Source organism: Ursus arctos, unplaced genomic scaffold (assembly GCF_023065955.2).
Source record: "Ursus arctos isolate Adak ecotype North America unplaced genomic scaffold, UrsArc2.0 scaffold_6, whole genome shotgun sequence".
Classification (NCBI taxonomy): domain Eukaryota; kingdom Metazoa; phylum Chordata; class Mammalia; order Carnivora; family Ursidae; genus Ursus; species Ursus arctos.
The window spans coordinates 42,377,693-42,391,482 of record NW_026623078.1 but is presented as its reverse complement, the minus strand read 5'-3'; positions in this window follow the sequence as shown (position 1 = coordinate 42,391,482).

The window sequence follows — 13,790 nt, the reverse complement described above, 5'->3', positions numbered from 1 at the left end:
AGATTTCTTTTCCCCAAAACTATAAGTATTCTTATTTTCACAGGCAGTATAGGACCACGTATTTCCCTGTATATTCTGTTAGCTATGGGTGTTAGCATTTTTATATTTTACCAATGTCAGTGGTAAAGTGATATCCCGTAATTCTTTTAATTTGCATTTTACTAATTATTATTGAAGCCCAACCCTTTCCTAATCCATGAATTTCCTTTTAAGCATTGTTGCCTGTTGTTTTCTTGTTTTTCATTCCTACACAGTATAAGGCCTCTTTATATATTACAGATACAATCCATCTGCTACAGAGATTTAAATATTTTCCAATGATCGCTCTTCTAATATGTTTTGTTAATCATGTGTTTTGCCACAAAAAATTCCATTTTTTAAATGCAGTCAAATATGCCTTATCTTTATCTTTATAGCCTGTAAGTTTCCTGTTTTGCTTCAAAGGTTTCCTTGATCCTTAACTGTTATATCTTATTTTTAAAGGGAGCTTACTCAGAGGTAAGGTCTCTTTCTCTCTTCTCTGAGAACCTCTACAGTAAATGAACAAGTCAATAGTACTTTGATTTCTCAGTTACTATTTGAATATTTATAGACGTTCTCAATGTGCTAAGAGCTGTGGTGGATAAAAGGGCAAATCAGATGAAAAACAAAGCTTCAGAGAACTTAGAGTAAGGAGGTATAAGGAAAATATAAAATAAGACGGGAAGTGACAAGTACCACAAGAGAGAAATAGATAAATCACTGTTCTCCCAGAAAGAATCTCTCCCTCGCTCCCATCTCAGTGACCTGGTTGGTTGTGGCAGGAACAATCAATTGTAATTTGTTGTGAAATATTCCCTCAGCTGTGGAAAAAGTCACTTTATGATGTAAAGCTGGTATTACAAATCTATTGCATTACATTTTTTATTCCTTTGAATATCATTAAGCCTATATATTTATAAGTTTTCTTGTGCACACACATCCCAGATGGTTATTCTCAAATTATATATTTCCTTATAGTTTTTACCATTTAATACCTAATGAGTCAAAAGATGACTCTTTTTTATTGAACATGTTTATATTAAAAACGAACAGATTACAGTCACAAGTTTACTAAGCAACACAAACATACGGTTATAATATTAAGATCTGTTGTTTTACAGTCACCACATGCCAAATTCTCTATATACATTATTTTACTCATTGCTCAGAGGAGACCTAGGAGAGGTTTTGCTACCCGCATTTAATATTATAAAACTGAAGTCAAGAGTAACTTGTCCAGACTCCTGAGTGGCTCAGTCGGTTAAGCATCTGCCTTTGGCTCAGGTCACGATCCCAGGGTCCTGGGAGGGAGTCTCACATTGAGTTTCTTTCTCAGCGGGGAGTTTCTATGTCTCCCTCTCACTTTGCCCCTCCCGCCGCTCCTGCTCACCCTCTCTCACTTGCTCTCTCTCCTCTCTCACTCTCTTGCTCTCACTCTCAAATAAACTCTTTTTTAAAAATAGTAACTTGTCCACAGGTCACGTAGCACATAAATGGGGCAGCTAGATCTGGGATGCTGACCCAAATCCTTGCCATCGTATCCTGTGTTTTTAAACACATGAGTGTACATTTGGTCATGAGCTGCCCAAACCATATTGTGTGCAGAAGAGCACTCCAGTTTGGGTCATTTCATCCTTCATCCTTTATTCTCCTTTTAGGAAAAGAACTAAATTTTAAAAATATGTATTAAATCACAGTTGTGTATGTCTTATAGTTATGCAACATTGCTTATTGTCCATTCAATTTTCCAAATAACACTAGGAAAAGATATAACTCTTATTTATATTATCTTCCTCTAGAGAAATGAGGCCCATTATTTAGCCTTTTCGGTAGTGTGTTTCCTGTAGCTTAAAATCAGAATAATATCTACTTCATATCTACAATGTAATACAAAATACCAATCACAGATGAGTCCCAGTAAACCTTGAGTCTCGTTGCTCAGTCTTATTTGTCTGATATTATAAGCATTATGCACATCTCTCTAATCTCAGAAATCCCTATGTGTTTTTCTACTATGTATATTTCACAGTGAGTAACAGCGTGATAACTTTTTAGGTAAAATATGAATGTCTAGGGTGAAATTAGGTTGAATCTAGAAAAATTCCTTGAAGTGTTCTCAAGCCTTTACTTGCAAAACTTGGTTCAGTAGATAAGCAGTTAAAGGGATAATATTTGTACTTGCCCTTCCTGGGATATGCTCCGTTGAGGTAGAAAGAGTGAGCAGCTGCTTAGTGCCAGAAATCTCACTCTTAAAGTTCCCATTCTCATTTAGACGAAATCAAGTGTCCTTAGTTCTCTGATGAAAGCAAATACCATCTCTGTGAAGGTAAACTAGTTATTATCTACTGTTGAAATCTCAACATGAATTTGATTATTTTGCTTTGCAATACTTATGAGAGAAGGACCTTAAACAAACATACACAAAAGTGGCTAGGTTTTTAAGGATAACCAAGGCCAAACTTTAATCTTACAACATGATTTTTTTTCTGTGGGATAAAGGTGGAGATGCCATGAACTGGGAGAAAGGGGATAGATAGGAAAAATGGGGCACAGCCACACCTCAAACCTATGCCAGCTGCCCAAGTGCACGTGCAGCTCGACCTTGGTGCTTTCACGGGGTGGAGCTCTCTCATGCTGTCTTCTGGATTATTTTATGTTTATAGATAATCAGGCAATAAATTGCTGACAACCTTCATCAGCTTCAATAATGATAGGCTATTTATTTATTCAGGAAACTCTTATTTAACAGTTTTTATATATCAAAAACTAAGGGAATAGAAATGAGTCATTATTCTCAGGTTGCTTAGAGCTCCTGGAAAAGAAACACTGTATTTCTGCCTTTGGCAGTAGTGGTGGCAATGGAATATTGGAACATTCCAAAAAACAATCCAGGAAGCAAAGCTGAATTATTTTGGAATAGCAGATAAATTCTAATGACTTTTGATATATATTTTTTAGCTAGAATTCATAGGGGAAAACTAAAATAGTAAACAATTAAGTGCATGCCTCATTCTGCATTTTCAAGGGAATGATGACTGCAGGTAGGTAACACCACAGAAAGGCAAACATTTCAGGAAATTTGCTTCTGAATACGTTTATCTACCAGTGAAGGAGCTGCTGCTGTGGTCAGAAGCCATGTTAAAAACTAGTTTCCAAATATGTATAATTGACAAAAAACGCAATTTTAATTTCATTTAAAAGTTGTGCTTATTTTGACACTGCCAGAATCCCTATTGCCATGGAGTCGAACGTTGAAGAAAACAGCTCATAAATGACATTTTGCTGAAATTTTTCTAAAGGGATTTTAATCCCCAGCGAATTTTCCTGCCAGGTGTTATCCACATTTATTTTGAACAGATGTTCTGTGGCCTGCTCTTCTCAAATGTCACAGTTACTCTGGGCATCCTTGCCTAAAAACACTTTTTCTCTGGCCTGGGCCTCCCAGCTGGGAAGTGGTAGAGAAAGGGGTTCAAACCTATGTTTAGAAAGATTCTAGAGTCTTTTCACTTCAGCCTAGTGGATTTTCCAGATGATACCAATCGCCTCTTTCCTTGTTCTTGGTGAAGTTAATTCTAGGTTCTTTCTGTCCTCTCTAACGTAGGGTAATGCATCATTTTCAGGATCATTGTAAGCATCAAGTGATTGAAAAAATATGTGTACACACACACACGCACACAAATACATACATGCACTAATTTAGAGGTAACATATAATAGCACTCAATACATTCAGGATTTTCAAATATCTCCTGGAATACAATTTGGGTTGTCTGGCAGTATTTTTTGACGTGATGGCCCCTTCTATTCTAAGGATATTGGAAGGGCTCTGAGGAGCGAGTTAGCTTGTTTATTACCACTTCTCATTATGGAAAGAGTAATGTCTCCCCAAGACACATAAAGAGTTCTATAGATAAGGAATATCTTAGTATAGCTCAGTAAAATTCTGTTTCTGAGGGCTTGCCCAGTATTATCATTCTTTTTTAGCTGTAATTGGGTTAGGGAAGTTTCCATATCTATAATGTATTAAGGGAAACATTTCTTAAAAAGGAATACCTAACTCATTTGTGTCACCCATATCACATCTTTTCACCCTGGTCAGAATTTGTAAAAACTTTCTGAATTGCCTATACTTCTCCAAAAACTTCCATTACTAGCTTTGTACTTAGTTACTCTCAAATGGCTTATAATACTTGAGAACCAAGTTGTTTTTTGAAAAGTTTTAAAAAATTCCAGTTAACATACAGTGTAATATTAGTTTCAGGTGTACAATCTAGTGATTCAACACTTCCTTCCAACACCCAGTGCTCATCATAACCAGTACTCTCCTTAATTCCCACCACCTATTTAATCCATCCTCCCACCCACTTCCCTTCTGGTAACCGTCAGTTTGTCCTCTGTAGTTAAGAATCTATTTCTTGCTTCCCCTCTCTCCCTCTCTCTCCCTTGTCCCTTTACTCATTTGTTTTTGTTCCTAGATTCCACATGTGAGTGAAATCATATGGTGTTTATCTTTCTCTGACTTACTTCACTTGCCATAATACTCTAGCTCCATCCATGTTGTTGCAAATGGCAGGATGTTTAATCCTTTTTTGGCTGGAGTAATATTCCATTGTATATGTACACACCCACACCCACACACACGTAAATATACATATACACCACATCTTCTTTATACATTCATCAGTTGATGGACATTTAGATTGTGTCCATAATTTGGTTATTGTAGATAATGCTGCTATAAACATATAAACATTGGGGTGCATGTATCCCTTTGAATTAGTATTTTTGTAGGAATCAAGTTTTCTTTTTGTTTTTGTGGGTTTTTTGGTTTGTTTTTGTTTTAGAGAAGTGGGGTGAGGGGGCAAAGGGAGAGAGAGGAGCCTCAAGCAGGCTCCACACCCAGCATGAAGCCTGAAGAGGCACCTCATCCTACAACCCTGAGGTCATGATCTGAGATGAAATCAAGAGTCAGACATTCAACTGACTCAGCCACCCAGGCACCCTGAGAATCCAGTTTTAAAAAGAATGATCAATGACCATTGGGTGAGTCATTACACAGGTTTTGATAAATAGGCTCCTGAAGCTTTACCAAAACTGATAATGCAGAATGATATTGGTAAAATATAGGTTAAGAAAGAGAGATTTCATTTGGGGTGAATTATGCATGTAAGAAAGAGTGTGAATCCGTATTTGTCATTACTACTATATTGCAAACTTCCATGATTCTATTTAGATATAATTAAAATTTGATATTTATGGCAAGTAAAATTATTTTGCAACCTAATCACAAGCGACATTTCTACGATCCAGAGAACACCAAACTCAATTTTACCCATCTAGGGTTAAAGTATGAAACAAAAATATCAGTATTATTAAACTTCTATCACATTTGATATATTAATTCAGTAGTATTTTAATTCAGTTAGTGCGGGATGAAGATTTTTCTATTTCTAGGAAATTTACTGTTTTATACTCCAGCCTAAATTATGACTGAGGCAATAATGCCAGTTGGTTTCAGTCTCATGTGGAGGTAATTTAATTTCTAATAAAATGTTGGCTTGATTTGCAAAAACCAGTTCATCCTCAAAGCAGAAAGATTAAGTCTTGGTGCCAAGGGTTCTTGTTTACCAGTATGGATTGTGAAATCTCAAGTGATGATTAAAATATTCTTTGTATTCAGTATCTTCATGTGTTGAATAAAAGCCATCTACTGGTTAGCTATGGATTAACTCCAGAGGTACTGTTTGTCTCTACAGATGCTGCTGGTTAAGAGTAAGAGTTTTGGAGTCAAATACTAACTCTTCCTTAACCGACTGTCTGACCTTCAGACAGTTCAGAGATCTCCACACCTACTATAGAGAACTGTGAAGAATAAATGAGGTCAGCCTTGTAAGGCACTTAGAATAGTACATAAAAACTCAATAAATGTCAGATACGATACTACGATGGAATTAATTTTAGGGCTCATTCATGTTTCTAGTTCCTACAAGTACAGACTGCTGATAAATGTTACCTGAAAATAAAAGGATGTGCGTGTGGTGGTGATGGGGTGTGGAGCTCAATCCTATGAGCCCAGTTAACACGTAGGGCCCTAGAATATCTTTATTTTTGATAATATTTCCTTAGGTTTTTAAAAAATCTGATGGCCAGGTAGCTTACTACATTAGGAAATCTAATTTATTTCTTAAACTTACTTCAACTGAATTAGCACCAGCAGATAAGATGTTTTTCTTGAAGACTCCTTTATCCAAGTCCATAGCCCTGAATAGTATTGAAATCTCTAGCAGTTGCCCTGATTTTAAGACCCACATAGGTACAAGTATTTGTGTCACTCCATGTGTCTGGTTGCCCTTCTATTACCTTGAACTATAAAATGTTCAGAGCTCAGATCTCCCCTTTTCCTAGTATTTCCCTATCAGTAGCTAAGTAGGTTTTTGGAAAGTTTATTGAATAATAAAGGTTAAGCTGAAACACTACTGGAAGCAGAGGAAATGAAACTGAAGAGAAACAGGGAGAACACTTAATTTATCGTATCACAGTCGATAAATTCTGCAAGAGGTCAGGTGGTTAAATTAACGTTTTCTTCTCTCTCTTGCCTGTGCAATAAAATAGAATTACATACTATATCTTTGTATAGGTTTTAGCACTTAATATATTAAACGGACTCACTAACCTGTCTCTTTGGGCAAACAAAATGCATCTCCTTCAGGTTTGGCTATCTCTACGTCCTGGAGAGCACGGGTGACCTGTTCTTGGAATCAGTTAAATAGCTCCCTGATACGGCTGGTCTTTAGAGGAAACCATCCCTTCAAGTGAGACTGCCCCATCATTTTTTATCTAAAAGTTTCTCTCTAGGAAAAAAAAAGTTTTTATTCTTATATAGAGAGAAAAGCCAACTGGATTTTATCAGCAAACAATAATAAAGATGCTGAAAATAAATAATGACCAGACTTCTATGAATTTTTAAAATTCCTATTTGCATTGAAAGCATCTAGTAGTTTGCCACTAAACTGTCAAACTTAAAAAGGAAACTCTTTACTATTATAAAACCTTTATATTTTACTAATGGGTAAATGAAAGTCAAATAATATTTTGAATTGAAAAGACTTTTTTTTTTTTTTAACCTTTGGAGGCCCAAACCCACACACTCCATTAAAGGGTATTATTTTGGCACTTTTGGAAGATGAAGAAAGGAAAAGATATTTCCTTCCTTTGTGCAGGTAGGCAATGGCTGCCCTCAGGTCTTCTCTCTGCTACCTTTGCAGTTTCAGTGCACCATCTGAACACTGTACTAGTTAGGTTCAATGATTTTTTATCTTCCTTGAATAGACAGATCATTTCCATTCCGGAGTAGTTTGGTTGTACACATGCACCCAGTTCTTCCTTGGAAACAGCGTGTTAACCACTGACATAAAGGTGAGAGAATTACTTTGAACATTGTGAAAATGTTGGAAGTGAGCAAATTTGTTAAAAGTGAGACCTAGAAGGGGGGCCTGGGTGACTCAGTTGGTTGAGTGTCTACCTTAGGCTCAGGTCCTGATCTCATGGACCTGGGATCCCAGCTGCACATTGGAGGGGAGGGCTCCCTGCTCAGAAGGGAGTCTGCTTCTCCCTCTCCCTCTGCCCCTCTCTCCTGTTCCTGTTATCTCTCTCTCTCTCTCTCAAGTAAATAAAATCTTTTTAAAAAAAGTAAGATTGGAAGAAAACATGGGAGTATAAGCTTCTCGACGAGGGTCTTGGCAACATTTTTTTTTTTTAATTTGACATCAATAGCAAAAAAAAAAAAAAAAAAGTCAAAACAAATATGACCAAATTAAATTCTAAAGCTTTCGTACAGTGAAGAAATCCATCAGCAACATGAAAAGGCAACCTATGGAATGAGACAAAATATTTGCAAATATCAATAATATGCAAGGACTAACACAACTCAATAGCAAAACAAACAAAATCCCAGAAAATTCAATTAAAAATGGACAAAGGACCTGAGTGTGTAGACTTTTTTTTTTTCCCCCAAAGAAGGCATACAAATGGCTAATAGATGAAAAGGAGTTGAATATCACTAATCATTAGGGAAATGCACATTAAAACCACAATACCACCTCATACCTATTAGGCTGTTGATTATCAGATAAAGATCAGAGAACAAATGCTGGTGGTGGTGATGGGGAGGAAGGGAACCATTTACACTGTGGGAATGTAAAGTGGTGTAATCACTGTGGAAAAACAGTATGGAAGTTCCTCAAAAAATTAAAAATACAACCAGCATATAATCTAGCAATCCAACACTAGTCCAAACCAAAACTAGTTGTGGGTATATATCTGCAGGAATGAAATCATTATCTTGAATAGATATCTGCAATCCCGTTTCCATTGCAGTATTATTTACAATAGTCAAGGTGTAGAAACAACCTAAGTAGCCACTGATTGATGAAAGGATTAAGACAATAAGACACACACACACACACACACACACACACACACACAGTGGGATATTATTCAGCCTTAAAAAGAAGAAAATGGTGCCTTTTGGGCCAACATGGATGAACTTAGAGGGCATTATGCTAAGTGAAATAAGTCAGAGAAAGATAAATACTGTCTGATCTCATCTATATGTAAAATCTAAAAGAGCTGAACTCAGGAAAACTAGAATGTTGTTTGCCAGGAGCTGGAAAGTGGGGGAAATGAGATGTTGGTCAAAGGGTAAAAACATCCAGAGGTAAGAGAAGTAAGTTCTGTGGTTCTAATGTGCAACATGGTGACTGTTGCTGATAATACGTATTCCTGAGATTTGAGAAGAGTGTAGAACTTAAGTGTTCTCATTCCCCAAAAAGTTAAATGTGTGATGTAATGGATGCATTAATTCGTTCGGTGATGAGCATCTTTTCACAATGTATATGTAAATCAAATCATCATGTTGTACATTCTGAACGTATTATAATCTCATTTGTTAATAATACTTCAATAAGGCTGAAAGAAAACCTTCCTACAGTAATTGGTTTAAATAAAATTTTATGCTGAGAATTTTATGTTCATATTTTTTTTTCTGTTATTTTATATTGTCTTAAGTTTGACCCTTTTAAGCGAGGAGGAAATGACAGCTAACTGCTCTGACAGAGGTTCATTCAGGGCAGGGCTGTTGATACTCAAAAGGCATATTTACACATCAGAGATCACTTCAATCTGGTCTAAGTATAGGGCACTACGGAACTGTTGATGGTGGCAGGATGGAGGTTGAAAAAGAAGTAAGATGAAGGTAAAGGGCCTTCAAAGTGTGGGGAAGCAACATATATATTTTTATTATAAACAATATGGAGCCAAAAACGTTTTCTAAGTAGGACAGTAACGGAGTCAAGTTTAATTTTAGGTCTCCTGCTCAAGTGCTGACAAGGAAAGTGGAGTGGAACAGTGAAAACGCTGTTGTAAATGTCCAGGACACAGATGCTAAGAGGGTTTTTTTTGGTGTTTGTGTGTGTGTGTGTGTGTGTGTGTGTGTTTTAATCTAAGCTAGTATTTTTTTTTCTTGAGGAACCCTTTACTAATGGAAAACTCCATTCTCTTTCTGAGATCTTACAAACCTTGAGAGTAAGTGACGTCATACCTCCCCTACACATCTATGTGACGAATTACCAAAATCGGTCATAATTTTTCATGAAGAAAATGAAGAAAAACAACAAAGAGAAAGTGGAGAGGGAAAAATCGAGACAGAGGTAGAGAGAGAGAATAAAAAGGAATGAGAAAAAGCAAAAGAAAGGGAAAAGAAGGATGGGTGGGCCCAAAGGAAGATGGAAGGGAAAGGAAGTGAAAGAAGAAAGAGAATGTGAGAATCATGAATTCAGCTCTTCAGCATCTCCATAGTGTCAGTGTTTCATCATTAAAATAATTTCTTTGGATGGAAACATTGCCCTTAAAAGAGGATTGTTCCATACTAAGATACCACGCCACAGCCTATAATCATAGGTACAGTGGGCTTACAGCTTTTTTTTTTTTTTTTTTTTTTTTTTAACCGCGACAGCAGCAGTAGTAAAACTACCTCCCTCCTTTCTCCCCCCAAGACTAGTTTAAGCGGGTCCTCGCTGGATATAGTAGGTGAAAGTTCAACAGCTCTGTTTGAAGCGAGGATGAAAAGCCTGGAGGCCCTTCCTGTTGATTTCACTCCCATTTTTCACAGCAGCCCTTGAAGGAACTGTGGAACTCTGGCTCTGAGAAGCATTGTTTACAAACCTCTTCCTTTAGGGGGACGATTCGATGGTCTAGTTTTAAGAGCGTGACTTTAAGTGCCAATGGAGCAGAATGTGAGGACTCTGACCCATGAGGGGAGTTCGCTGGCAGAGTGGTTCAGAAGGGCGCCTACAAGAAAACAAGGGCTTTCTTCTTCCTGATGTTTGTTTTATGACTTGGCAGTTTTGCAGAGCTTGACTCTGGGTTTGCGCGCCCGCGAGGGCAGCTATTGAATGTCTCCTGCAGGCAGAGCAGTGGTCTAGCTTTTATTCTTGCCACCTGAAAACAAGACATCTTGCCCTTGCCTCGACTCCTGCCGAAAAATTTCCCCCTTAACATATCTGATGATAAATATCGATATGACTGGTGAAGACCAGAGCAAATGAAATGATTATATTTAAAGCGCTGAAAAAATCTTTTACACCTCTGTTCAGTTGTTAGGCGTATGATAACTGTCTAGATGCATATTTTTTGTAATTTTAGTTAGGTTTTTTTTCTTTTTATCATGCAGTGGATTTTCCCTTAAAGCAAATAAACCCCTTTGATGGCGAGCTAGAGCAACAAACTACTGAGACAGCATGGCAGAGTTTTGATTTTTGTCTTTGTTGTTTTTGATCTTTTATTTAACAAAATCACATGCTGGCATTCAATGTAAAATTAATTTTTAACTCGTTTATTCTTCCAGGAGTTTTCTTCTCTTTTCCTCCCTCTCGTTCTCTAAAAATTTGTCTCCTGAAATGTAAAGTGTCATGGTGTCATGGTTTATTTTAATTTCCATATTCCATGGTGGATTTCTGGGAGACGCAAATGCTCATTGTAGATTGTTGCATAAGATAAGTCTTTGATGTGCTGATAAAAGTGTGTTTTCTCTGGTGCCTTAAACAGCTCTATAGAAGGCTAAACTATCTCTGAAGCCTAAGTCCCTTCCTGATATCAATTTAGGCATCTAGAAAGAAGCCTTTTTATCTGCCTGGACCATTTTAGTTGGAGGTGACAGAAATTTAAATAAAAAGTGGCTAGAGAGCAAGGAAGAGAGACAGGAAATGAATGAATTGACTGACCTGTGAAGCAAAAGCCCCAAGTAGACGTTCCTCCACGAGCGCAGGAGGCCCAAATGGTGGCGTTAGAACACAGTCTGTCTCCATCTTTCCGCTCTGTTTGTCTCTGTTATGTTTATTCTAGTCTGTCTCCCCCTTTGGTAAAAAGATATCCAGGAGCAGGCTCATATTTGTCTACTACCAGTTCAGCATACTCAGTGGAATGACAGTGTGTCCTTCGTAAAAGATCCGCAAATGGTCTTGGGATTTCTCTTCAGTCCATATGGGGTCATATGCCCATTTCTGAATTACTACAGTGAGTAGTCCCCTTTTAGAGCTGGATGTCAGATGAGCCACAGCATGAAACTCATAGAATACTAATCTGGCAATTTTTTTCCAAGAAGTTTAGGGTTCTTTTGCCAGAGGAAGGGAAGTGTTGGATGGCCAAAACTAGCACATGCTTTTTGTGGCTACCTAAAGAGGGCCATGCCTCCCTCCCTCAGTTAGTTTTCCTTCCTCCAGACAACTATGGTTCATGCCATGTCATTCTCTTGTCATTGTCTGAGGAAGTGGAATGGACGGATATGAACTATCTGTGCATGAATGAGTGGCAAATTCACTCTATTACAATTAGCCAACAGCAGAAACTAGCACAGGGCCACCCTTCGGATAGAAGAAAAGCCCTCATGTTTCCTTAAATTCTGACTTTCATCAAGCCATGTGTGCCACCAAAAGTGACAAGATAGACAGGCTGAGAGTCTTATATGGACACAGACTTGACGATCAAAACTTTAGGGGATCTGATTTCTAGGTCACCCTGAGACACAATTCTCACTCTGATGTCTGAAAGATTGCCACAGCTTTTGAAATATGGCATTTAAAAGTCTACTGGGTGACACTTTAGAAGTCCTTGAATCCATTCTGTGTTGATATGTATATGCTGTGTTGCTAATGATCAGTCACCTGTACACGTTTGTTTCCTACTCTCTCTTCTGTAAATGGAGCAAGTTGTAATGTCTGCTCTCTCCAGTCTGCTCCAAGACTGTGATTCGGATAGTTTTACTCTTTGAGAATGACTTAAGGGGTATAAGAAGAAACGAGCTCAATTTAAATACAAAAACTATTTTAACAGATTTATATCTAAGTGTGAAACTTCAGTGGAAGCACAGAACGTAAGAAATCATGCAGTAAAATGGATCTTTATGGCAGAGAACAAAGGGAGGTCAGTAGAGTAGAAGGATATAAAAATATAGTTTAAATAAGATCTTTAAGATACATTTTTGCTCCCCTTCTTTCTCTTCCTATCAGCATTTTATTAATCGGCTCCTAATGTATTTATTTATAATGTTTGGTGTTCTTGAATTAGCTCGCATTAGTGATATTTGATTTACAAAATAAAAATAGTTATTTTAAAATATTATCTGAAGATTCCTGAAGAGACTGAATGCAAACCAAGATTATGGTTGAAAACATTGCAATCATTAGAAACATAAATAATGACCAGTTAGTATTGAGTAAAAATCTTCAGAATTTTATACTCAGTCTATGAAATAGTGGACAACCATAATTAAATATATAAAATGTTATATATTTTAAGTTACCTCAAATAAGGAAAACAATATTCTTGTATTTTACCTCAAATAAGGAAAATAATATTCTTGTATTTTACCCAAATTTTGACTCACTATTGGAAAACAGTCCCATCATAAGATTATATTACTAAATTACTGGATAGCTTATCTTTTTTCACTTCTTTCTTTGGCAAAAGAAGTAGGAGTTGTTCATAAATTTTTCAGGTGATTTCATCAACCTTAGCAAAAGCAATTTTTAAAACAAATGGCAAAGCTCTGCAGTTCAGAGGTTCAAAATCTGAGAACACCTTAGGAAAACCCTGTAGATTTCACACTATTTCAAAAAGCATTCATATCCACTGAAAATAGAGATTTCAAAGGCACCCCCAAAATTGTATTATTTACAATCTCCATGTCAGCTAAATCTTTTAAATTTCCAGAAGGTAGCTATTTGTCAAAATCACTCTCTCGTATTTAAATACCTAGTTTCCCTGATTAAATCTTGAAAAGTAAGCATGATTTACCTTTCCCTTGAGTTCTTTTCTATATGCTTTGTGTATGGTATAATGTTGTGGGTCCAATGAACATTCAGCACATTTTGGATGATGGAAGGAAGGAATAAAGATAAATGAAAGATTTTCCTAGTTATTTTTGTACACTCTTCTTGTTCTCAGTTATTTATTGGGATACCATCTACTTAAAGCATGCTTTGGAAGGGCCCTTTTCTCATTACAGTACAACTGTGAATATGTTCCCAGAGCTATTTGAATTTTGCAATATATGCTTTCTTCTTGTATAGCCCATAAACCATTTTCATCCATTAGTATCAAAGTTAGCAACATTTTTATATTTTCAATTTACTACCATTTATTTAGTTAACAGATGATTATTTAACTTTTATTTTTGCAGGAGGACATGGGTGGCTATGGTACTATGTCTAGTGA